This window comes from Pelophylax lessonae (assembly GCF_965119305.1).
Source record: "Pelophylax lessonae genome assembly, chromosome: 10".
Classification (NCBI taxonomy): Eukaryota; Metazoa; Chordata; class Amphibia; order Anura; family Ranidae; genus Pelophylax; species Pelophylax lessonae.
The window spans coordinates 9,575,881-9,601,468 of NC_138777.1; the positions used below are offsets into that span (position 1 = coordinate 9,575,881).

At 45.7% G+C, this 25,588-nt stretch overlaps 1 protein-coding gene across 2 annotated transcripts in view; it reads right to left on the minus strand.

The window, feature by feature from the left end:
• Positions 1–25,588, minus strand: part of NELL1 (neural EGFL like 1) — a 1,211,404-nt gene that overhangs the window by 342,286 nt on the left and 843,530 nt on the right. The gene's annotated exons all lie outside the window — the stretch shown is intronic.

Below are 25,588 nucleotides of genomic sequence, written 5' to 3' on the forward strand. Positions count from 1 at the left end.
CACGGTCCGCCTCCACCGGCGGACTCTGTGCTGCTCAGCGGGGGATCCATCCGTCAATCCCCGCTGAGCAGGCGGATGGCAGCTCTGTCTCCGCGCTGTGTGCAGAGATGGAGCTGTCAGGTCCCTGCTGTTCTCTATGGGGGAATCGGATGGGAACGGACCGCCTGTCTGTTCTCATCCAATCCCATCCGATCCGCTAGACGGATGGAAAACAGGGTTTCCATCCATCCGGATTTGACGGACAGGATCGGATGGGATGTCAGCGGATATGTCTCTGCTGACATCCGCTGTCCTATAGAGATGCATGAAAAACTGAAACTGAAAAACTGACAGGCGGATCTGAACCATCCGCTAGTGTGAAATGGGCCTTAATGACCAGGCCATTTTTTGCGATTCCGCACTTCATTACTTTAACCGAAAATTGCGCGGTCGTGCGACGCTGTACCCAAATAACATTGTCCTTTTTTTCCTCACAAATAGAGCTTTCTTTTGGTGGTCAAATAAAGGTGAGTATGGAGTTAAGTGGCGCTGCCACAAGTTAAATAAAGAAAAATGGGTAAGGGATACACATGTGTTTGAAATCTGGGGCCAATGAATAAGTTATGTGCAGACAATGCAAACTAAAGTGCTCTTAGTGGTCTAAAACCAATATTAATGTGCTTACGATAAAAATATAAATGCAATAATTTAGTGATCATAAAATTAATAAATATGTGGGTATAATCAATAAAATGTTGATAAATATATGTGGGTATGTGATATCAAATACATAAAAATACACAAATATAAAAATACACAATAAATATGGTGTTCCAATTAATCAATCCGGCACCGGCTCAAGGTGATTTTAAATAATCATACAAAGTGCATATATCAAAACAAATGTGTTCAAATAAGGTGCATATTAGTGCTCAAACAACATATAAAGATATGTGTAAATCAGATGTCCTCAGATAAAAAACCAAAAATGTCCATAAAAGGTCAGCAACAATAAAATAGAAATATTAGCACAGTTGAGTCCATACACCAAATAAATTTAGATCCAGAGAGGGTGAGAAAAAAAGTGGATCCTGGGTGATCTGTAAAGGTGGGGGTGCTCAATGAAGGAATAAGTGCTCCCCTCCTATTGCTCCCGCACTCTTTGGTGGTATTTTATCACCTCTGCGATTTTTATTTTTTGCGCTATAAACAAAAAAATTCTGGAAAAAAAACAACAATATTTTTCACAGGCTGCTATATAACATTCCCCCCCCCCCAAAAAAAAAAATGTAAAAATCTAAGCGTATTTTGATTGGTTTGTGCAATAGAGACTCAGAGACATAGAGACCTGTGTTCCTATATAGAAGGATCACAGGCGCTCTGTGATCATTTCAGAGAGAAGAACGGTCAGATGTGTTTACAACAGCTGGCTGGTTTTGTCTCTCAGCGGGGAGCGATCACGGGTGCCCCCCCCCCCCGCTGCCTAGTGGGGGTGGGAGTGCACTGGCAGCGGCGCACGCTCGCCCCCCAGCACCAGGTGCGCCCAGCACCAGGTGCGCAACCGACATTGGGCTACCTCGGTTCGTGCAGGAGAGCCAGCCTGCAGCAGTAAATGTGCAGTGGATGGTCTTAAAGCAGTTAAACAATGTTACTTTGTATCTCTCTATCTCCTGTCTGATCAATGTTTATAAACAATGTTACTTTGTGTCTCTCTATCTCCTGTCTGATCAATGTTTATAAACAATGTTACTTTGTTTCTCTCTATCTCCCGTCTGATCAATGTTTATAAACAATGTTACTTTGTGTCTCTCTATCTCCTGTCTGATCAATCTTTATAAACAGTGTTACTTTGTTTCTCTCTATTCCCTGTCTGATCAATGTTTATAAACAATGTTACTTTGTGTCTCTCTATCTCCTCTCTGATCAATGTTTAGAAACAATGTTACTTTGTATCTATCTCCTGTCTGATCAATCTTTATAAACAGTGTTACTTTGTTTCTCTCTATCTCCTGTCTGATCAATCTTTATAAACAATGTTACTTTGTATCTCTTTATCTTCACTCTAAACAATGTTGATAAACGCTGAGCCAGGCAGTCCTTTTTTTGGACCGCTGCAGCTGTATGTGCACAGCAACCCCTGGCTACATTTTCAGAGCCAGGAACTGACGGCAATCTGGAGAGAGGGGACACAGTAGAGGGGCACAAAGCCTGGACGTACTACACACGTCCTGTGTACTCTGACAATATATTTGTGGATGGTTATAGCTTGTCCAGTGTCTTCAACTGAAAAAAAAAACACATGACTGAGTACTGCAGAAATCAGCACCAAGGTCCATTACCCCCGGATATTTGTGCTGGCCTGTCCAAGTTCCACTTCATATAATGATAAATAAGGACTCATACATGTGAGCATTTGTTAACTGTTTTTGCTCCTAGCTGGTAAGTGCACATGTGATTTTTAATAACATTTATAAGTGCTGCATCTGCATTTTACTAAACATGGAGTCCAATATTTCTTTTTTTTTTTATTTCAGAGTCCCTTGTGGAATGATTTCTTCTCACTTTCAATAAACCTCGAACAAAGGTTCTAGCAGAGGGGTGACATGTTTTCCCACATTCAATGTCATGTTCATAAGCATTAGCTGACCGGCATGCCAGTGAACAACAGTGCAGTGTAGCCTCAGTTTGTTTCCAATTTGTCACTCATATTCGTACTGCTAATGGCAGCTCAGCATTAAAGTGTTACTAAACCCAGGAGCCTGCAGTCACTATATCTGGTCTCCCCAGGACCCTGCATTCACTATATCTGCTCTCCCCAGGACCCTGCATTCACTATATCTGCTCTCCCCAGGACCCTGCATTCACTATATCTGGTCTCCCCAGGACTCTGCATTCACTATATCTGATCTCCCCAGGACTCTGTATTCACTATATCTGGTCTCCCCAGGACCCTGCATTCACTATATCTGGTCTCCCCAGGACTCTGCATTCTCTATATCTGGTCTCCCCAGGACTCTGCATTCACTATATCTGATCTCCCCAGGACCCTGCATTCACTATATCTGATCTCCCCAGGACCCTGTATTCACTATATCTGATCTCCCCAGGACTCTGCATTCACTATATCTGATCTCCCCAGGACTCTGCATTCACTATATCTGGTCTCCCCAGGACTCTGCTTTCACTATATCTGGTCTCCCCAGGACTCTGCATTCACTATATCTGATCTCCCCAGGACTCTGCATTCTCTATATCTGGTCTCCCCAGGACTCTGCATTCATTATATCTGATCTCCCCAGGACCCTGCATTCACTATATCTGATCTCCCCAGGACTCTGCAGTCACTATATCTGGTCTCCCCAGGACTCTGCATTCACTATATCTGATCCCCCTAGGACTCTGCATTCACTATATCTGGTCTTCCCAGGCCTCTGCATTCATTATATCTGATCTCCTCAGAACTCTGCATTTCCTATATCTGATCTCCCCAGGACTCTGCAGTCACTATATCTAATCTCCCCAGGACTCTGCAATCACTATATCTGATCTCCCCAGGACCCTGCATTCACTATATCTGGTCTCCCCAGGACTCTGCAGTCACTATATCTGGTCTCCCCAGGACTCTGCATTCACTATATCTGATCCCCCTAGGACTCTGCATTCACTATATCTGGTCTCCCCAGGCCTCTGCAGTCATTATATCTGTTCTGCCCAGGACCCTGCATTCACTATATCTGGTCTCTCTAGGACTCTGCATTCACTATATCTGGTCTCCCCAGGACTCTGCATTCACTATATCTGATCTCCCCAGGACTCTGCAATCACTATATATGGTCTCCCCAGGACTCTGCATTCACTATATCTGGTCTCCCCGGGACTCTGCATTCACTATATCTGATCTCCCCAGGTCTCTGCATTCACTATATCTGGTCTCCCACAGTACACAGAACATGGAAATGCAATTATTTTAGTAAATATAAACTGCTAAATGTCTTTTCTTATCAGAAGTATATAGCAGTCTTGTGACTTCTTTTAGTGTCTGATTAAATCTTTTAGGAGGAGTTTTTCATTTTCCCCTGATTGTCCTATGAGGCTGCAGGACCCCTGACCCTCAGGAAGGCGCTGATTGACCCGATTCTGACCAATTGTACCCTCCCAAGAAAATAAACTCTCTAGCAATACAAACTAAACTGAGCATGTGCAGAGTGACTCCAATGGCTCTGTCTTGTCAGGAGATGGATTGGGAACAGTGGAAAAGGGGGAGGATCAGAGAAGACTGGATCAAACAGCCTTTTTACTCATTGTGGAGAATTTACCCCTTAGGTTTAGTTGTCAGCCGCAATAGATGGAAACTGTGAATAACTGAAGCGCCAATATTTTCAAGAGTGACAGCAGGTGCAGGGTGAAGATCCCCTGCTCACTGTGACAGGTAGGGGAGGGGGTGGGGAGGTGGGAGGAGAGGCTGCAGCTGCTGGAATATGTTACAGGTTCCACCCTAAATACTGGTGGACCATGTAACATGTTCCAAAAGGTGACCTTATCCTTTAAATCTACTAGTTTGATGCTCCAGGCCATGCTGCTCTCCAAGGGTGACTCCGTTGCTCCTCCATAAATAGTGGGGAAACCCTAAGACTAGAAGTGTTTTACTAGCCATATCACTAGTTAAACATAAAGGGAAAAATAAATAAATATACAAATAGGTGACGTCACCACGTCTAAGGAATGGTAGGCTGCAATATATAACATTTTTGTTTTTTGGTTTAATACTATTTTAATTACCTGAGTTCAACCTGCAATTAGCAGGACAACGAGTGAAAGAATGGATTACCTGGTGCACATACAAAACGTTTTCAGTCACAATGCATGCATTCAGAACTCAAATCAGCCCAGTGCATGCACTCAGGTCTCATATCAGCCCCAACACATGTACTCGAGGCCTAGGAGCAGCCCCAGTGCAGCCCCAGTGCATGCATTTAAATCTCAAATCAGTCCCAAAGCGTGAATTACAAACTCAGATCAGTCCCAATGCATGAATTATGACCTCAGATCAGCCCCAATGCATGAATTTAGACCTCAGATCAGCCCCAACACATGCACTTGAGGCCCAGGAGCAGCCCCAGTGCATGCATTTAAATCGCAAATCAGTCCCAAAGCATGAATTACAACCTCACATCAGCCCCAATGCATGAATTATGACCTCAGATCAGCCCCAATGCATGAATTTAGACCACAGATCAACCCAAATGCATGGATTTAGACCTCAGATCAGTCCCAATGCATGGATTTAGACCTCAGATCAGTCCCAATGCATGCATTAAGACCTCAGATCAGCCCCAATGTATGAGTTTAGACCTCAGATCAGCCCCAACACATGCACTTGAGGCCCAGGAGCAGCCCCAATGCATGCATTTAAATCTCAAATCAGTCCCAAAGCATGAATTACAACCTCACATCAGCCCCAATGCATGAATTATGACCTCAGATCAGCCCCATATGCATGCATTTAGACCTCAGATCAACCCCAATGCATGGATTTAGACCTCAGATCAACCCCAATGCATGGATTTAGACCTCAGATCAACCCCAATGCATGGATTTAGACCTCAGATCAGTCCCAATGCATGCATTAAGACCTCAGATCAGCCCCAATGTATGAGTTTAGACCTCAGATCAGCCCCAACACATGCACTTGAGGCCCAGGAGCAGCCCCAATGCATGCATTTAAATCTCAAATCAGTCCCAAAGCATGAATTACAACCTCACATCAGCCCCGATGCATGAATTATGACCTCAGATCAGCCCTAATGCATGCATTTAGACCTCCGTTCAACCCCAATGCATGGATTTAGACCTCAGATCAGTCCCAATGCATGCATTAAGACCTCAGATCAGCCCCAATGTATGAGTTTAGACCTCAGGTCTGTCCCGGTGCATGTATTCAAATCTCAAATAGCTCCCAAAGCATGTATTACGACCTCAGGTCAGCCCTAATGTATGAATACCTATAAATGGGTAAACCAGGTTTACATGGCTGGGAAATCAGCACATGGTTGGTGGGAACCCCTCATAATGGCCATAGCAGGTTTCCAGACCTAGTAACTTAACACAGGATTGGTGGAAACACCTCCAAAATGGATACAGCAGGTGTACCAAGCTAGGCAGTCAACACAGGGTTGATGGGAACCCCACATAATTGGCACAGCAGGTGTACAGAGCTGTGAAGTCAACACAGGGATGGTGGAAACCCTTCAAAATGGGTAAACCAGTATTACAGAGCTGGGAAATCAGCACATGGTTGGTGGGAACCCCTCATAATGGCCAAAACAGGTTTCCAGACCTAGTAACTTATCACAGGGTTGGTGGGAACACCTCCAAAATTGACTCAGCAGGTGTACCGAGCTAGTAAGTCAACACAGGGTTGGTAGGAACCCCTTATAATTGGCACAGCAGCTGTACAGAGCTGGGGAGTCAACACAGGGATGGTGGAAACCCCTAAAATGGGTAAACCAGTATTACAGAGCTGGGAAATCAGCACATGGTTGGTAGGAACTCCTCATGATTGCCATAGCAGGTTTCCAGACCTAGTAACTTAACACAGGGTTGGTGGGAACACCTCCAAAATGGACACAGCAAGGTTACCGAGCTAGGTAGTCAGCACAGGGTTGGTGGGAACCCCTCATAATGGTCACAACAGGTGCACAGAGCTGGGAAGTCAGTGCAAGGTTAGTAGGAGCCCCACATAATGAACACAGCAGGTATACAGCTTGGGTACAGAAGTGCAGAGATCCCACCAATAGGGTCCCCAAGAGATAAAAGAAGCAATCAGGGGATTTAGCTCTATAGTTTCTACAGAACACCTAATTATTAATTCTGGATGGACTGACCCCTTTTTTAAGATCACCCAACGATGTGAGAGTTAAAACAAATATTATTTAAGTATATGCATTTTATTCGTTTTTTTTTTGCCAATGCAATTTGACAGAAGACGACACAGTGATCACCCACAAAGCCATTATGACCTCCTTTTATATTTTTACAAGGAACATATACTAAATTCCTCCATTTCCTTGCTGTAGCCAAGTTGCAGGTCATTGCTCCTCCAGTTTCATAGAGTATTTTCCATTAACACAACACTGTAGGTTAATATTTATGAGCAGGGCCTTTTATTGCTGATGGCCCCTTTTCATATTAAAGCGCTGTGCAGGTTATTACAGATGTCCAAGCCTCTGAAGATGGATAGGCCGAGCTGTCCCTGATCTCATCTTGCTGTAGGTGGACCAGGAGAGGCGGCAGAGTGAAGGGAGCTGTCTGCGGTGCTGAATTATGGCCCATTGTCGGGTGCCGTGTTGATTAGCTTGCCCTAAGATATTCTTATGTCTGAAAGATTTCACGCCAGACTGACAGGAACTATAAAACGTCTCTCTTCACTTATTCGGAGTGTTTAAGAGTCACAAAAGCCGCTAGCGCCACCAGCAATATTATTTGGATTAAAGGACAGCTGAAAATACAAGCCAATTTAATATGAAATATGCATCAGGTCTGATCTTTGATGGCTGATAGGAGGAAAGCAGAGATGTTGCCAAAAGCAACTGAATTCTGCCTATCGCTTCTGCAGCGAAGATTAGAGAGTAAATGCAGAACGCACAATGGCTGGTTATGGGCCTATATTTCCTTTGCTGGCAATTGCCGGTTATGGGCCTGTATTTCCTTTGCTCGTCGTTTGAAAAATTGCCTCCGCTGCATCCCTGAGGACATACGCAGCTGAGCAAATTCTTTCATTGCATTACACAATGGAACAGGGCTAAAGACACCGGTAAAAAAAGCACAAGCTATAAAGCTCTTACACAGCGAGCCACATCACCCAATGAAGCCACAGCCAAGGGCTACATCTGTCTTAATGGCACCGTATTGAGACAGGAATCTAGAAACCACCATTTCTGACCTCCTGATTTTCTTCTATAACTTGGTAATGAGTCAATGACTCAAAACACCATTGCAGATTGGCATACTCCTTCAGGTAAGTGACTCGCAAAACAGTAAAGAGGCTGTAAACCCTTACATCAGTGGTGGAACTACCAGGGTCACAAAGGTGCACTTGCGCCCAGACCCTGGCGTTCCCTCAGGAAGGAGGCCTTCTGCAAATTATGTGAAAGGGTCCTGCTGAGTGACTGTAATAAAGAGCCCCGCAACGGTAGTTAAGGGCCCCTGGATCAGTAGGAAGGGCCCCAGGCTTCACATGATACACCGGTAAAAAAGCACAACCTATAAAGCTCTTACACCGAGCCACATCATCCAATAAGGTCCCAGCCAAGGGCCACATCTGTCGTAATGGCACCATATTGAGACAGGAATCTAGAAACCACCATTTCTGACCTCCTGATTTTCTTCTATAACTTGGTAATGAGTCAATGACTCAAAACACCATTACAGATTGGCATACTCCTTCAGGTAAGTGACTCGCAAATTAGTAAAGAGGCTGTAAACCCTTACATCAGTGGTGGAACTACTAGGGTCACAAAGGTGCACTTGCGCCCAGACCCTGGCGTTCCCTCAGGAAGGAGGCCTTCTGCAAATTATGTGAAACGGTCCTGCTGAGTGACTGTAATAAAGAGCCCTGCAACGGTAGTTAAGGGCCCCTGGATCAGTAGGAAGGGCCCCAGGCTTCACATGATACACCGGTAAAAAAGCACAACCTATAAAGCTCTTACACCGAGCCACATCATCCAATAAGGTCCCAGCCAAGGGCCACATCTGTCGTAATGGCACCATATTGAGACAGGAATCTAGAAACCACCATTTCTGACCTCCTGATCTTCTTCTATAACTTGGTAATGAGTCAATGACTCAAAACACCATTGCAGGTTGCCATATTCCTTCAGGTAAGTGGCTCAAAAAACAGTAAAGAGGCTGTAAACCCTTACATCAGTGGTGGAACTACCAGGGTCACAAAGGTGTAACAGTATAGGAAAAAAGTTTGTTGGGCGCTTCCACTGGAAAGATCAGTCCTCCAATATAAAGTCTTGGTGGGGGAAGGGCAACCAGACTGGTGAATGGACTTCTGGGGTGCACAAAAAAAAAAAACACGCTGACACTGAGGGCAGCTCTTGAAAGGCAGAAGCAAGTCCCACTGGCAGGCAAAGAAAGAGAAAAGGCGGATCTGAGTGTAGCCGATATCACGTTATTGCATAACAAAAGCGTGCACTTACATGAAGGATGGCATGTGTCATCACAGCTCAAGGGTCCCTTCCTGGTCCACGGCTGGTCCCATCCTCCATGACACTGCAAGGGAAGCCCAATCGAAGGTGCTGGGTCAAAACGAGGCAGCGGTGGAACGCATGCCTCGCTGATGGACCGCACAAGCATGACGACATGGAGGGGCGGTTTGCACAAGTGTGATGACGTGGAGGAGTGGTTTGCACAAGCGTGATGACGTGGAGGGGTGGAGGGTCACAAAGGAGCACTTGCGCCCGGACCCTGGTGTTCCGCCAGGAAGGGGGCCTTCTGCAAATTATGTGAAAGGTTCCTGCTGAGTGACCGTAATAAAGAGCCCCGCAACAGTAGTTAAGGGCCCCTGGATCAGTAAGAAGGGCCCCAGGCTTGGAGGGAAAGGCCCCAGGACTGATGGAAAGGGTCCCCAGGACTGATGGAAAGGGTCCCCAGGACTGATGGAAAGGGCCCTGGTGGTCAGTTGGGCCCTTCATGGTTTCTCGCACTGGGGTGCAGAAGGTACTAATTAATCCTCTGCCTTACATAATCCTAAAGAAGTGACTAGCCTCAGATGATACACTGAGATGACACAAATCTCCCACATAAGTTGTACTTATTTTTCTGCAGTCTTCTATTCTCTACATCTGTTCAAAGTCCAGAATTTACACAGCATTTCTGAGCTCCAGAAGGCAGGGCAGGGATTGGACAGCACATCAAAGATCAGTGAGCTAAGTGTAATCTGAAACCTGAATAGAGAGAATGGACACCCGCCCCCCTCTCTACACAGTCTCATAAGGAAACATGCACAGCTGAAGCTGTCAATCACCTGCTGTGTGCTGAAGGGGGGCGAGATCGTCTCTCAGGATTGTCTGGTCAGAAGTTACTAATGCAGATAGCGAAGGAAGCAGAGGGCAGACAGAAATCACACTATGTTCTTTGGACTGAGGCAAGTACACAATATGGAAGGATAAGCTTTGTTAAAATAGTTGTAAACCCTACATATACCCAGTGAAGTGACTGGCCTCAGAAGATACACAGAGGTGGAATAAATCCTCCTGCATAAGTTGTATCTGTTTATATGCAGCCCTCTTTCCATAGTTGTTCAAAGTGCAGAATTTATACAGCTTGTCTGAGATTTCAGGGGTAGTTGAAGTTACACACTGCAGAGCTCAGTAAGAGCTGATTTGCGGGAATAGACACACTCCCTTCACACAGCACACAGGAGCAGAGCTGAGGCTGTCAATCACAGGCTGTGCACTAGAGCACCCTTCCCTGTCACCTTTTTTTTGGTGTCAGGGAAACCTGTCAAAAGTGACTCATGCTGAGGAACATCTCAGAGGACAGGAATGGCACTTAGGGGTGGATGTATTAAAACTGGAGAGTGCATAGAAACCATTTAGCTTCCAGGTTATTTATCAAAGTTAATTTAAGCAAGCTGAAGTTAGAAGCTGATTGGCTACCATGCACAGCTGCACCAGATTTTTCACTTCCCAGTTTTCTTAAATCAACCAGTGGCGGCTGGTGCTCCATCAGTCAGGGGGGCAGCAGACGGACCTGTGTCCCCCCCCCCCCCATATCACTGCAGCCTGCATCACCACATCCCCGCCTGCCAGTCAGTCAGTCAGCCAGTTTACTTACCTTGTTCCTCTGGAATGACAGGTGGTGGCGGCTCAGGACCCGCTTCCTTATTGGCTGGGAGGAGAATCAGTGTGGCAATAGCGAATATTAATTCGCTATTGTCACACAACTGGGTGGGCTCAGGGTGCAGTGCTCTGCGCCCCGAGCCCACCCTTTTTCGAAGCCTATTAGAGCCTCTAGATCTAATCAGGTGCTTAAAAAAACATTGGAATCCATGCGTCCAGCGCCCTGCATGTAAATTAGGGGGGCCGGATTCATGGATAGGGGTGTGGCGCCCCTGCGCCCCCAATGGACGGGCCACCACTGAAATCAACCGCTTAGTGCTCTGGATTGAGACAAGCAAACACTATATAGAGATATTTGTGAATCCACAACCATTATTATTTTTCATTTCAGAGGCTTACAACCACTTGATGATGATGATGACACCCGTGGAGCTTGTATGGTCAATACCAAGTTGGCAGTGGCAGTTCTCATATTGGCCACTTTCTCCTTGGCTGGAAATAAACCACATTGGTTCCAAAACCAGTCCATGTTAGGTGTGGTGAAAGGCTTCTTTTATAAGACAAGGAGGGAAAGAAGGAGGATGGGGTGGGTAGAGAGTTGAGCAGAGGGTTTGGCAGTAGTGTATTTGGGTTTTGTGCTGCCCTAGGCAAGACTAAAATTGGGCGCCCCCCCCCCCCATGTAAATTTTCCCCACTCCTTTTTTAACAGATGTGACTCCCTCCAAAATTGAAGGACTACAAGTCCCACAATGAACCCCTGAGGGGGTGGGTGAGAGAGAGAGGGGGGGGGGGTTAGGGAGGGAGAGAGAGAGAGGGGGTGGGCGAGGGAGGGAGAGAGAGAGGGGAGATAAGAGAGAGGGGGGTGGGCGAGGGAGGGAGAGAGAGAGAGGGGGGTGGGTGAGAGATGGAGAGAGAGAGGGGGGATGAAAGAGAGGGCGGGATGAGGGAGGGTGGGTGAGGGAGGGAGAGGGAGAGGGGGGATGAAAGAGAGGGCAGGGTGAGAGAGAGAGAGAGAGAGAGGGAGGGATGAGAGAGAGAGAGGGCGGGATGAGAGAGAGAGGGCGGGATGAGAGAGGGGGGTGAGAGAGAGAAAGAGAGAGTGGATAAGAGGGGGGTATGAGAGAGGGGGATGAGAGAGAGAGCGAGCGAGAGAGAGGGGGTGTGAGAGAGCGAGAGAGAGAGGGGGGTGAGAGAGAGAGAGAGGGGTGAGAGAGGGGGATGAGAGAGAGAGGGGGATGATAGAGAAAGAGAGAGGAGGGGAGAGAGAGAGAGGGGGAGAGAGAGGGGGTGAGTGAGAGAGAGGGGGGAGAGAGAGGTGGCTCTAGCAACCAGTGGCCAATAGAGTCTCAGGTGGAGGGGGGGTGGATTTTTTGCTGCCCCCCTGCAAAGTGCCACTGTAGGCCTGGGCCTTGTTGGCCTAGGCCAAAATACAGCACTGGGGTTTGGGCAGAAGGAAACAGAAGGGTCAAGACATGGTGGATTCACATCTTGGACTCTAGTATGTTCTTCAGGGTTAGTTTCCTTCAGTTGGCTTCTTCCCACGGTTGGACTGTAAGTTCCTTCTGTGAATGTGTCTAAGTACTTTGTGAAGTGCTGCCCAATCTTCGGACATGATATCAAGAATATAAGAAATAGATGTACATTAAGACAGATACTATAGCCGTGCTGTAATATGGTTTCAAGGCCATGTCCAGCATCCAAAAAACCCAAGAAGATTGGGGTTTGCTTCTTGGTTCCAGTAGCACTACAAGTGGAACCATTAGACCAAACCTTTGAATCCCAAATCACCAGCAATTAAAAAAAGAGAGAGAAAGAATAGAAAAAAAAATGCTCAACGGCAACAAATTTGTACACATGAAAGATGTGACAATGTTTCATTGTTTTATGATATCATCCTAATGGCTACATATAAATAACCACTAATCTGCAGCTCCCCCAGGCCAAGCAAGCCATTGCCCTGTGATCCCTTAATGTCTTTTCTTCTAGACGTCACTTCGGTATAACTCACGCTCACCTTTTTTTCTTCCATGCCATCTGGACCATGCTTCATAAATACAGCGCTGATGATTACAGCCATTATCTAACGATGCCAGCAATAGAGCTGGATTTATTATTTGGAGTTCACCATAAACACATCGTCAACGTGTCCTGTTATAAATTAAAGCTTAGATTAATGAGCGAGGCTCAAATCCTTTATCATTGTGTTTGTATTTATTGCCAGGCTGTATATAGTGCAGGCAGTGGAGCATTCAGATTTAATTTTATAGTTCTTAAAGGCATATAATTAATCAGTAGTTTAAAGGGTTGGTCAACCCAAACCGAGCAATTTATTGTTGGCTGCAAGAAACCACCTTATGCAGGATTATCTCTCATGGGGACTCTGGAGGTGAGATCTCAGTGCTTTTATGGTCCCAGTGAAACAGTCCTCCAGAAAGAGTTTCAAACACAAGAAAAAGTATTTAAAAAAAAAAAAACTAATTTAGAATTGTTAACTCATTTGGTGACATGCATGGTTACCCCTTAGGCCTGGTAGGAAAGATACCATAACAGTAAGGCTTTAACCCTTTTGCTGCCAGGTCCGTATGTCGGATTGTGTGTAAATCTGACAAGCAGACTCCTGCCTGTCAGGTGGAAGCATTCAGGCAGCTGCATTGGCACATAGTTGCTTACACACACCCCTTTGTAACGGAGCTCCCCCCCCCCCCCCCGCGCACCCCTGCCATGTACCCCAGACTCAGCTTGCCCATCTGCAGGCCTGGGACCAACATAGCAGGTGATACTCGGTAGAAGGAGGGGGGAAAGCAGACCCTGGATGTCTCATTAAAGGGAACCTGTCACCAAATAAATAATTACATAGGGGACAATTTTTGTCCCCTATGCGATGGAAAAAAAGTTAGGTAAAACATTTTTACACATTTTAAGGAATCTTTGTATTTTCTTTATTGTCCAGTTTTTGGCCCTGATGAAGGGGGAGTTCTGAGCCCCCAAAACACCTTTCAACACTTCAATAAACTTTTCTGGGGGTCCAGCAACACCCCAAAGTTTCTGGTAAACAGCCTCTAGAACCGTATACCATTAATTGTGTTACAATGCATCTGCATAAGGCTCAGCGCTTCTACATCACAAAGATTGAAATGGTATTTAGGAGGGAGGCAAGGGAAATTAAGAAGAATGAAGGGGTAAGGAGGAAAGGTGATAGAGGAATGAATTAGGGGGAAGTGTGGAAGGATGAAGGGAAAGAGGAAAGACGAAGAGGGAAGGAGGAAGGATGGAGAGGGGAAGAGGAAGAATGAAGAGGGAAAGAGGAAAGACGAAGAGGGAATGAGGAAGGATGAAGAGGGGAGGAGGAAGGATGAAGAGGAAGGGCAAGGGATGATGGAGATGGAGGAAAAAGGAAGGTGAAGAAGGAGGGAGGAAAGAGGAAGGGGGAAGGATAAAGGCAGAAGGACAAGGGAGGAAGGGGATGGAGGAGGAAGGAAGGGGAAGGAGGAAGGGGAAAGGACCAGGGATAAAGGGGAAGGAAGAGGGATGAAGGAGGAAAAATGAAGGGAGGAGGAGGAGAGATAGGTAGGTAGGATGAAGAAAGAAGGAGCAAGAAGGAAGGGGGAAGGAGAAGGAAGGGAGTAGAGGGAGGGGTGAAAAAGAAGTATGAAGAGTTATGTAGGTAGGATGAAGGTGGAAGGAGGAGGGATGAAAGGGGAATGAGGAAGGATAAAGGGGGAAGGATGAGGGATGAAGGGGAAGGAAGAGGGATGAAGGAAGAAACATGAAGGGAGGAGGAGGAGGGATGAAGGAGGAAGTATGAAGGGTTAGGTAGGTAGAATGAAGGAAGAAGGAGGGGGAAGGAGGAAGAAGGAATGGGGAAGTATGAAGGTTTAGGTATGAAGAATGAAGAATGAAGAAGGAAGGAAGAAGAAGGAATTAAGGAGGAGAGCAACAAGAAGGAAAGGATGAGGAAAGATGATGGATAAAAGTAGAAAGGCATAAGGGGGAAGGAGAAATTGGGAATTAAAAAGGGGGGGGGGCGTGGAAGAGATGAGGAAAGCTGATGAAATGAAGGGAGCAGGAGGAGGGATGAAGGAAGAAGTATGAAGGGTTAGGTAGGTAGGATGATGGAAGGAGGGGTAAGAAGGAGGGGGGAAATAGGAAGAATGAAGGGGGAAATATGAAGGGTTAGGTATGAAGAAGGAAGGAAGAAGAAAAAATTAAGGAGGAGAGGAAAAAGAAGGAAGGGGTGAGGAAAGATGATGGATAAAAGTAGAAAGGATAAAGGGGGAGGAGGAAGACGGAATTAAAAAGGGGGGAGGAAGAAGGAAGGGATGAGGAAAGATGATGGATAAAAGTAGAAGGGAGAAGAGATAAAGGGGGAGGAGGAAGGATAAAGGGAGAATGGGGAAGGTTAAAGGGGGAAGAATGAGGGATGAAGGGGAAGGAGGAAAAATGAAGGGAGGAGGAGGAAGGATGAAGGAAGAAGTATGAAGGGTTAGGTAGGTAGGATGAAGGAAGGAGGAGAAAGAAGGAAATAGCAAGAAGGAAGGGGGGCATATGAAGGGTTAGGTATGAAGAATGAAGAAGGAAGGAAGAAAAAGGAATTAAGGAGGAGAAGAAAAGGAAGAAAGAGATGAGGAAAGATGATTGATAAAAGTAGAAAGGATAAAAGGGGAAGGAGGAAGAAGAAATAAAAAAAGGGGGGAGGAAGAAGGAAGGGATGAGGAAAGATGATGGATAAAAGTAGAAAGGAGAAGAGATAAAGGGGGAAGGAGGAAGGATAAAATGGGAGGAATTAGGGATGAAGGGGAAGGAGGAAAAATGAAGGGAGGAGGAGGAAGGATGAAGGAAGAAGTATGAAGGGTTAGGTAGGTAGGATGAAGGAAGAAGGAAGGGAGACGGAGGAAGAAGGAAGGGGGGAGGATGAAGGATTAGGAGGAATGAAGGAGGTATTAAGAAGGGGAAAGGGGGAGGAGGGAAGGGATAAGGAAAGATGATGAATAAAAGTATAACGGATAAAGGGGAAAGGAGAAGGGATGAAGTGGGAAGGGCACATGACTCTTTTTCTTGCAATGCAGAAGTGTGAATGGACCCTAGGGGCGTATCTATAAAGCAACTCATCTGACATTCACCAAACATCCACTACAGGTGGATCTTCCAGGTCCACATGATATAAATGACATTGATTGAGTCACCAACATTCAATGTCTGGTAAAAGGCGTCTTCACTGCTGTATAAACATGTCCCTAAATTTACCAGAAAACACAAACCTTCTGCATAATATTCATGCAAAGAAAAAAAAATAATTGCCGATACTGAAATTATTCTCCCACGTTAAAAATACACAGAGTCCTTTCCTTTTATCATACGCTACAAGTAATTTTAGCTCTTCTCCTGTTCTATTTCCGTCTAATGAATCGGAGACGAGCCTGATGAAGATTATTCCAAAAACTCAGCTTATCATTTGTTTATGCCATTAGCAGACATCTGGGTCAACGGCTTCCGCTGCGCTCCCAGCTCTGTGCCGAGGAAGTCGCCGGGTGTTAATCATCCGACTCGTCGCTGTGCAAGTTTTGTGAATTAAACGACTAAAAATAATTTAGCGGCTGAATTGTGATACCGCAGATCTAGCCAGCGCATCTTACATATATTGGATGTCCTAAAGCACTATTGCTTTTGCGCTAATAGACGTGACGCGCTGCACTCACTGCTCATTTTCAACTCTTGAGAAGAAAAACATAATACCTAATAAAAGATAATAAACGAATACGATTATATACAAGAGAATAATACCCCATCATTGGTAAGTAGGAGGAATAGTGCCCCTTCGTTGTTTTCAGTGTGAGGAATATTTCCCCATTATTGGTGTCAATAGGAGGAATAGTACCCCATCATTGGTGTCAGTGGGAGGAATAGTGCCCCATCATTGGTGTCAGTGGGAGGAATAGTGCTCCATCATTGGTGTCAGTGGGAGGAATAGTGCCCCATCATTGGTATCAGTGGGCTGAATCGTACCCCATCATTGGTAGTTTGAGAAATAGTGCCCTATCATTGGTTTCAGGGAGAGGAATAGTGTTTGTTGATGTCAGTAGGAGGAATAGTGCCTCATCATTGGTAAGTGTGAGGAATACTGCCCCATCATTGGTATCAGTGAGAGGGAATAGTACCCCATCATTGGTAAAGGGAGACATAGTGCCCTATCTATCATTGGTTTCAGGGCGAGGAATAGTGTTTGTTGGTTTCAGTGGGAGGAAAAGTGCCCCATTATTGGTAAGTGGGAGGAATAGTGCCTCACCATTGGTAAGTAGGAGGAATAGTGCCCCTTTGTTGTTGTCAGTGAGAGGAATATTGCCCCATTATTGGTATCAGTGGGAGGAATAGTGCCCCATCATTGGTATTAGTGAGTGGAATTGTGCCCCTTTCTTGGTATCAGTGGGAGGAATAGTGCCCTATCATTGGTTTCAGGAACAGGAATAGTGTTTGTTGGTGTCAGTGGGAGGAAAAGTTCCCCATTATTGGTAAGTGGGAGGAATAGTGCCCCTTTGTTGTTGTCAGTGAGAGGAATAGTGCCACATTATTGGTATCAGTGGGAGGAATATTGCCCCATCATTGGTGTCAGTGGAAAGAATAGTGCCCCATCATTGGTGACAGTGGAAGGAATAGTGCCCCATCATTGGTATTAGTGAGTGGAATTGTGCCCTATCATAGGTAAGTGGGAGGAATAGTGCCCCATCGTTGGTGTCAGTGGGAGGAATAGTGCCCCATCATTGGTATTAGTGAGTGGAATTGTGCCCCTTTCTTGGTATCAGTGGGAGGAATAGTGCCCCACTCTTGGTGTCGGTGTCAGTGCAGGAATTATTTTCCTATAGTTGGTGTCAGTAGAAGGAACCTTGTATCAGTGGGAGGAATAGTGCCCCAAGGGTAGGGTTAAGGTTTACAAGAGGCCAAATTTGGCCCCAGGGCCGCAATTTGGAGACCACTGCTATCGAAGACAAGGGAAAATAACAGAGCTGCAGTCTGTAAAACACTGAGCAGCCAAAATGAATCAACCTCTGCTCCTTTGATTACAGCGGAGCCAACTGAATTTACCTAGCAGCCTGCTGCACTATAGAAGAGTTCTGCATCCAAGTTGATTGACCATCAACATGCAGCTAATGTAGTCACAGTGACGGCAGACCTCCTGAACTTTGATCTAAATCACAGGTGGGGTGGCTGCATTTGTTCCATTGTTCCAAGTTTTTATTGTCACCTGGTGATCCTGCAAATAACACACTCCTTGTCCCCGTGTAACAAGAGACTCACTGTACGGTTTCTATGGAGCAGCCTGTTTTTTTTTTCTCCAAAGACACAATTAGATATTTGTCAGTACAACCCATCAATAAAAACCTCACAGGGGTTCTAACCCTTCCCCCCACTCCATCCAAAGCTAGAAACAAGCTTTAGATATATGTTGACAGTTGAAGAGCAGCCATTAAACACACAATGCTGAGACATTAGAACCATCTGTAGTATCAGAACACAGACATGATACACTGAGTATCAGAGGACCCCATGCCGGGACCCTGCGGGGGATCTTCTGGGATTTCTGACACCGCACATTCGTTTTTGTTTTGTGATATAAATCGCTGTTTTGGCATCTGATGATTATTTTGTAATGTGTACACAAATCTGCACATTGGGCAGATATGATCGCTGTCCTTGAGAGAACATTAAAGCGACTTCACAGTGGCTTTGAGCCTTTGTGTTCAATTGCTCGACACACTGGAACATCTTTGTTCTGTCTTAATGGCACATACAGCTACTGGAATAAAAAGGGGGTCAAGAGGGGAGATAAACATTGAGGCTAAGCTGGAATCTTTTCTATAAGCTGAAAGGCTATCAAGAACTACAGATTTTCCAATAGAAGTAACCTTGGTCTGGCCTCTGAACTGGGTGGCTTGTGGCCATTAATGGTACAATGCTGCCCCTAGAGGATCTGATTGGATTTACCACCCTTCTATAGATGTATAGTAGTCCACCCAGCATCAGATATGTTGTTCTATGGTAAGTGCATGCATGCAACGTAGCGGGGGGAGATTTACTAAAACTGGAGCTTGCAAAATCTGGAGAAGCTCTGCATAGAAACCAATCAGCTTCCAGGTTTTATTGCCAGAGCTTAATTGAACAAACTGAAGGTAGAAGCTGATTTGTTACCATGCACAGCTGTGCCACGCCTTGGCCGGGACTCGATCTGGTGTCCTGGGTCGTCTCCCTGCTGCCTGGGCCCACGGAATGATCCCTATTCAGAGCAAACTTCTCTTATCAGCTACCTTTTGGTATTTGACTCTTGCTCCACCCAGTGGCCAGCTGTTGTCAGAAACCTAATCCTACTACCCATAAATACTCTCATATACTTAGTATAGGTTTTGTTTCCTTTTGTCTGCTGTTTATGTACTTTGTCTTGTTGCTGACCTTGGCTTACCTAGACTACTCTACGGATCACCCCTTTGGATTGCACTGTCTCTGGTTACCAAGCACGGCTCGATCTGGACCACACTACTGGACTTCGCTCCCTTGGGGTCTGGCTCCCGATCTACTCCTTACCGTCCTTTACTTACTTGTTGTTCCTTAAGTTTCTGGTTGCACTATCATTTGAGGTCCCGATATTTTGGTTGCAAGACCCTATCCGCTCCTCCACCTGATACCGGGATAACAAGACTACAGGTCAGGAAACCGGAGGAGCTGGGACAGCTCGGTTGGGACTGCCTGGGGGAGGAAAGTCTCCAGTGGGGCATAGAACTGGCCTCTGTTCAGACACAGTTTACACCATCCATGCTGGGGGGGGGGGGTAGGTCTGCGCTTTGTCCTTGTCTTCACCCCACACTCAGTAGGTCAGCAGTTGGGACCTTTTACTTCTCTTCACCAGGAATCCTCTAGGGCATGTTTGTGGCAGAAGCGGTACAGCCTTGTTACGGAGTATCAGGGCAGCCCGGGGGGCAACTGCCCCCCTGCCCAGTCCTCCCCTGGGTAAGCTGTATGGGGCCCCGTGATTTCTAACAGCAGCCCTGGGCACAGTCATTCTAGAATGGAAAGTCCAAACTGGTTTTGGAAACCAGCTGCATTGAATAAAACTTAGTGTGATCTTAAGGCTCCTTTCACACGGTCCGCCTCCGCCGGCGGACTCCGTGCTGCTCAGCTGTGGATCGATCCGCCAATCCCCGCTGAGTAGGCGGATGACAGCTCCGTCTCCACTCTGTGTGCAGAGAGGGAGCTGTCAGATCCCCGCTGTCCTCTATGGGGGAATTGGATGAGAACGGACCGCCTGTCCGTTCTCATCCGATCCCATCCGATCCGATCCGCTGGACGGATGGAAAATAGGGTTTTCATCCATCTGGATTTTACTGACAGGATCGGAATCGGATAGCAGTGGTATTTAGCAGAGATGTCTCCGCTGACATCCGCTGCCCCATAGGGATGTATGGAGGATCCGATCAGGTCCGCCTAAAAAACTGACAGGCGGATCGGATCGTTCGTGTGAAAGGACCCTAACAGTGTGTGGTTCTGCACCCTCTTTTTGCTACATGATCCAAGGTTTTTTTTTTTTTTCTTAGTGGTTTTGTATTTTTTTTTTTTTTATTAGTCCTAGCCAGGGCTTTTTTTTCCGCCACCTTCAGTCTGAATGTATGCAATGGCAAAGGGGTGCTGGGGTCAGCGGGGTAAGCTGAAAGGCCTATTGATGCTGGCTGCCGGGGGGATCTATTTTGTTGTGGGTGGGGCTATTGTTGCAGTGGAGGGTTTATTGTTGCTTGGGGGAACTATTGTTGCTAGGGGGCTATTGTTGTTGGAGAGGGTCTATTGTTGCAGGAGAGCATTTATTGGGGGGGGGGGACGATTGTTGCAGGGGAAGATTTATTGTTGCTGGGGTGAATCTATTGTTACTGGAGGGCATTTTGTTGTGGGTGGGGCTATTGTTGCAGTGGAGGGTTTATTGTTGCTTGGGGGAACTATTGTTGCTAGGGGGCTATTGTTGTTGGGGAGGGTTTATTGTTGCAGGGGAGGATTTATTGGGGGGGGGGCGATTGTTGCAGGGGAAGATTTATTGTTGCTGGGGTGAATCTATTGTTGCTGGAGGGCATTTTGTTGTGGGTGGGGCTATTGTTGCATTGGAGGATTTATTGTTGCTTGGGGGAACTATTGTTGCTAGGGGGCTATTGTTGTTGGGGAGGGTCTATTGTTGCAGGGGAGGATTTATTGGGGGGGGGGGGGCGGTTGTTGCAGGGGAAGATTTATTGTTGCTGGGGGGATCTATTGTTGGGGGGGTCTATTGTTGCTGATTCCAGGGGATCTATTCTACTGCTTATCTAGTTATCATTAACAAATTCCATACAAATTATCTAGAACCACAACATGATACTGAGTTCTGTATTCTCTAAAGGGGGGGTACTGGGAGGTGGGTAGAGAGTGGAACCAAAGGACAGCGCTCAGAGGTGGGTAGGGGGTGGAGACAAGGGGTGACTCAGAAGAGGGGAGTACCTGCACCTATTCTCAGAGAAACAAAGCCCTGGTCCTAGCACTTTACAATGAGAGAGGGGTGGGGGCTACATCATAGCTTTTGGTTGCTGTGCACTTCAAAGTTTGTGTTAAAATCTCTGCCCTTTTTTTGTTTAATTAATGGTCTATTATATTATTGCAATTATTTCACACACAAAAACATCTGCTTCTTGAAAGGAAAAAGAAAATCAAAAGCACTCACTCTAATTTCAAACCTGACGGCACAAACTATTGAGTAACTCCCCTGGCCCGGTCAACGCACAATAAAGAATGCTACCATGGTCTTGGCAGGCATTAGACGTGTCGTACAGTATGTACAAAACTAGAAAAAAAACGTTATTTTTCATTTTTGAAAAAAAAAAAAAAAAAGGCATAAAAAGGAAAAGCAAGACAAAAGAAAAGAAGAGAGGAGTCAATGATTTAGTGAGGCGTTCCTCTGGAGGGAAGGAGAGGCAATAATGCGGAGGAATTCGTGTCTGAAGTTAAAAGGTCAGCTGCAGCACGGGAGGAGATGCGCATAAGAAGGTTTGAACTGCCTTTTAATAACAGACCGGGGAGTCGAAGTTGATAGATTATGAGCTGCTTTGAGGCACTGCTGAGTGGGTTTTGGTAATAATATTTTTAGAAAAGGCCAGAAAGAAAAGTAGGAATAAAAAGTCAGAAGTCAGCCGTATGGAGACAGACGTTGGACTATTTTGAGGTGATGGGCCTTCCCTGCTGTGAAAAAAGGCCCATCAACAGCGAGAAGTTCTCCTGGCAGGTTGAACTTTTATGGAGTATATTTGTAAAAACATTGCATAGCTTTCCTTCATTCCCAACTGCATGTAAATTCTTTCTGTGTGAATGGGAACATACTGCATCATGGCCACTAGATGGAGCTAAGGAGCATACTTATTTACTATAACGCTCATCGCCATCTAATGGCCATAGTGTGGTATTTAAGATCATACAGCAAAAAAAACAAAAAAACAAAAAAAAAAGATCATACAACATTAGAGCCACTAGATGGAGCTGAGGAGCATACTCATTTCCTATGATACTCAGCACTATATAGTGGCCATAATGTAGTATTTAGAAACTTACTGCATTATAGCCACTAGATGGAGCTAGGGAGCAGGCTTAGTTCCTATAATACTCAGCTCCATTTACTGGCCATATTGTGGTATTCGGGAACATACTGCATTATGTCCACTAGATGGAGCTGATGAGAAAATGTATTTCCTATGATACTCACTCAGTACCATCTAGTTGCTATAGTGTAGTATTTAGGAACATACTGCATTATGGCCACTAGATGGAGCTGGGGAGCATACTTCCTATGATACCCTGCTCCATTTACTGGTCATAATTCGGGAACATACTGCATTATGTCCACTAGTCAGTGGACATCAGAGAAAAAGATTTTACAGTAGGATCTTACAAAAATCGTATTTTCTCTATCGGCCATCGACAGACGCAGCCTCATCTCCATGAGCTGAATGGGAGGAGCATGTCAATGTAGATACATATTCGCCAGCACACCAAGGATCTTGGTGATCGCTTCAGCACCCAGTACACACGAGCCTACAAACCAGGAAGGTGTGCGATAGGAATATGAACTATACTGCATCTGTCGATGGACATCAGAAAAAAAAAGATTTTACGGTAGGATCCTACAAAAATCGTATTTTCTCTATCGTCCATCAACAGACACAGCCTCATCTCCATGAGCTGAATGGGAGGAGCATGTCAATGTAGATACATATTCGCCAGCACACCAAGGATCTTGGTGATCGCTTCAGCACCCAGTACACACGAGCCTACAAACCAGGAAGGTGTGCAATAGGAATTTGAACTATACTGCATCTGTAGATGGACATCAGAAAAAAAAAGATTTTACGGTAGGATCCTACAAAAATCGTATTTTCTCTATCGGCCATCGACAGACGCAGCCTCATCTCCATGAGCTGAATGGGAGGAGCATGTCAATGTAGATACATATTCGCCAGCACACCAAGGATCTTGGTGATCGCTTCAGCACCCAGTACACACGAGCCTACAAACCAGGAAGGTGTGCGATAGGAATATGAACTATACTGCATCTGTCGATGGACATCAGACATCAGAAAAAAAAACAGATTTTACAGTAGGATCTTACAAAAATCGTATTTTCTCTATCGTCCATCGACAGACGCAGCCTCATCTCCATGAGCTGAATGGGAGGAGCATGTCAATGTAGATACATATTCGCCAGCACACCAAGGATCTTGGTGATCGCTTCAGCACCCAGTACACACGAGCCTACAAACCAGGAAGGTGTGTGATAGGAATATGAACTATACTGCATCTGTCGATGGACATCAGAAAAAAAAAGATTTTACGGTAGGATCCTACAAAAATCGTATTTTCTCTATCGGCCATCGACAGACGCAGCCTTATCTCCATGAGCTGAATGGGAGGAGCATAAACACACTCAGCTCATGGAAATAAGATTGTCCATATTTATTAAAGGGTGCCTTGACTGAAAAAAAGGTTGAGAAACCCTGATCTAACCCATAACGAGGGATCCTCAGTAACGCCTGGAAGTGTTACTCTTTAACATTACTCAGAATTCTGCACCTAAAATAAATGTAATAAATTCCACGCTAACGCCACTCAAAGTTTCCTCCTTATACCAAGTTTGTAGAAGTCTTTCTTGCTGCAACAATGGTTCTATTTAAAATTAATTGAAAGGCTTGATTTATTGTCCAGTGTAATTTAATAGTAACAAGCGCTTTAATTCCACCTCGGTTTTATCGCCGAGCATTGTTACCACAAAGCTATTATGGGGGGACAGCGCTCTGCCAAGCGTAGATCCGGCGATATGAATAGCTGGGATCTGTCCAGCGCAGTGACGGCCGTTCCTCGGTATACAGAGCGCGGTGAAATGAAGGTATTATTCCGTCCATTGTCCGCCCATCTCCCGCTATCGACAAGACAACAGAGCGCCGAGCTGCCAGTTCTTCCCGTGTGCCCCTAATTACATGTATTGGGGAACTTCTAAATCCTCCACATTGTGGATCTGACCTACATGGAACATTCGCTGCACATAGAAGTCAATGCATTGATTCCAGCCATAATCAACAGAGCTGTACAATGTATCAATGTATAAAGGGGACCTAAACTCCCAAAATGAAGCAGGCATTTGGTGGGAATTTAGAAGCTGCAGCAGGAATCTGGTGGGAATTTAGAAGTTGCAGCAGGCATTTGGTGGGAATTTAGAAGCTGCAGCAGGAATCTGGTGGGAATTTAGAAGCTGCAGCAGGCATTTGGTGGGAATTTAAAAGCTGCAGTAGCAGGAATCTGGTGGGAATTTAGAAGCTGCAGCAGGCATTTGGCAGGAACTAAGTAGCTGCAGAAGGCATTTGGTGGGAATTTAAAAGCTGCAGCAGGCATTTGGTGGGAATTTAAAAGCTGCAGTAGCAGGCATCTGGCGGGAACTTAGAAGCTGCAGAAGGCATTTGGTGGGAATTTAAAAGCTGCAGTAGCGGGCATCTAGCGGGGACTTAGAAGCAGCAGCAGGCATTTGGCAGGAACATAGAAGCTGCAAAAAGCATTTAACAGGAACATAGAAGCTGCAAAAGGCATTTGGTGGTAATTTAGAAGCCGCAGAAGGCATTTGGTGTGAATTTAGAAGCTGCAGCAGGCGTTAGGCCCAAACTTAGAAGCTGCAGAAAGCATTTGGTGGGAATTTAAAAGCTGCAGCAGACATTTGGCAGGAACTAAGTAGCTGCAGAAGGCATTTGATGGGAATTTAGAAGCTGCTGGAGGCATTTGGCAGGAACATAGAAGCTGTAGAAGGAATTTGGCAGAAACCCAGAAGCTGCAAAGGGCACCTGGAAGGAGCTTAAACTGTAGAAGGCATTTGGCACTGGCAGGAACTTAAAAGCTGCAGCAGGCATTTGGCAAGAACTTAGAAGCTGCGAAAGGCATTTGGTGGGAATTTAGAAGCTGCAGCAGGCATATGGCAGGAACTGAGTAGCTGCAGAAGGCATTTGGTGGGAATTTAGAAGGTGCAGGAGGCATTTGGAAGGAACTAAAAAGCTGCAACAGGCATTTGGCAAGAACTTAGAAGCTGCAGCAGGCATTTGGCAGGCACTTAGAAGCTGCAAAGGGCATTTGGTGGGAATTTAGAAGCTGCAGCAGGCATATGGCAGGAACTGAGTAGCTGCAGAAGGCATTTGGTGGGAATTTAGAAGTTGCAGGAGGCATTTGGAAGGAAC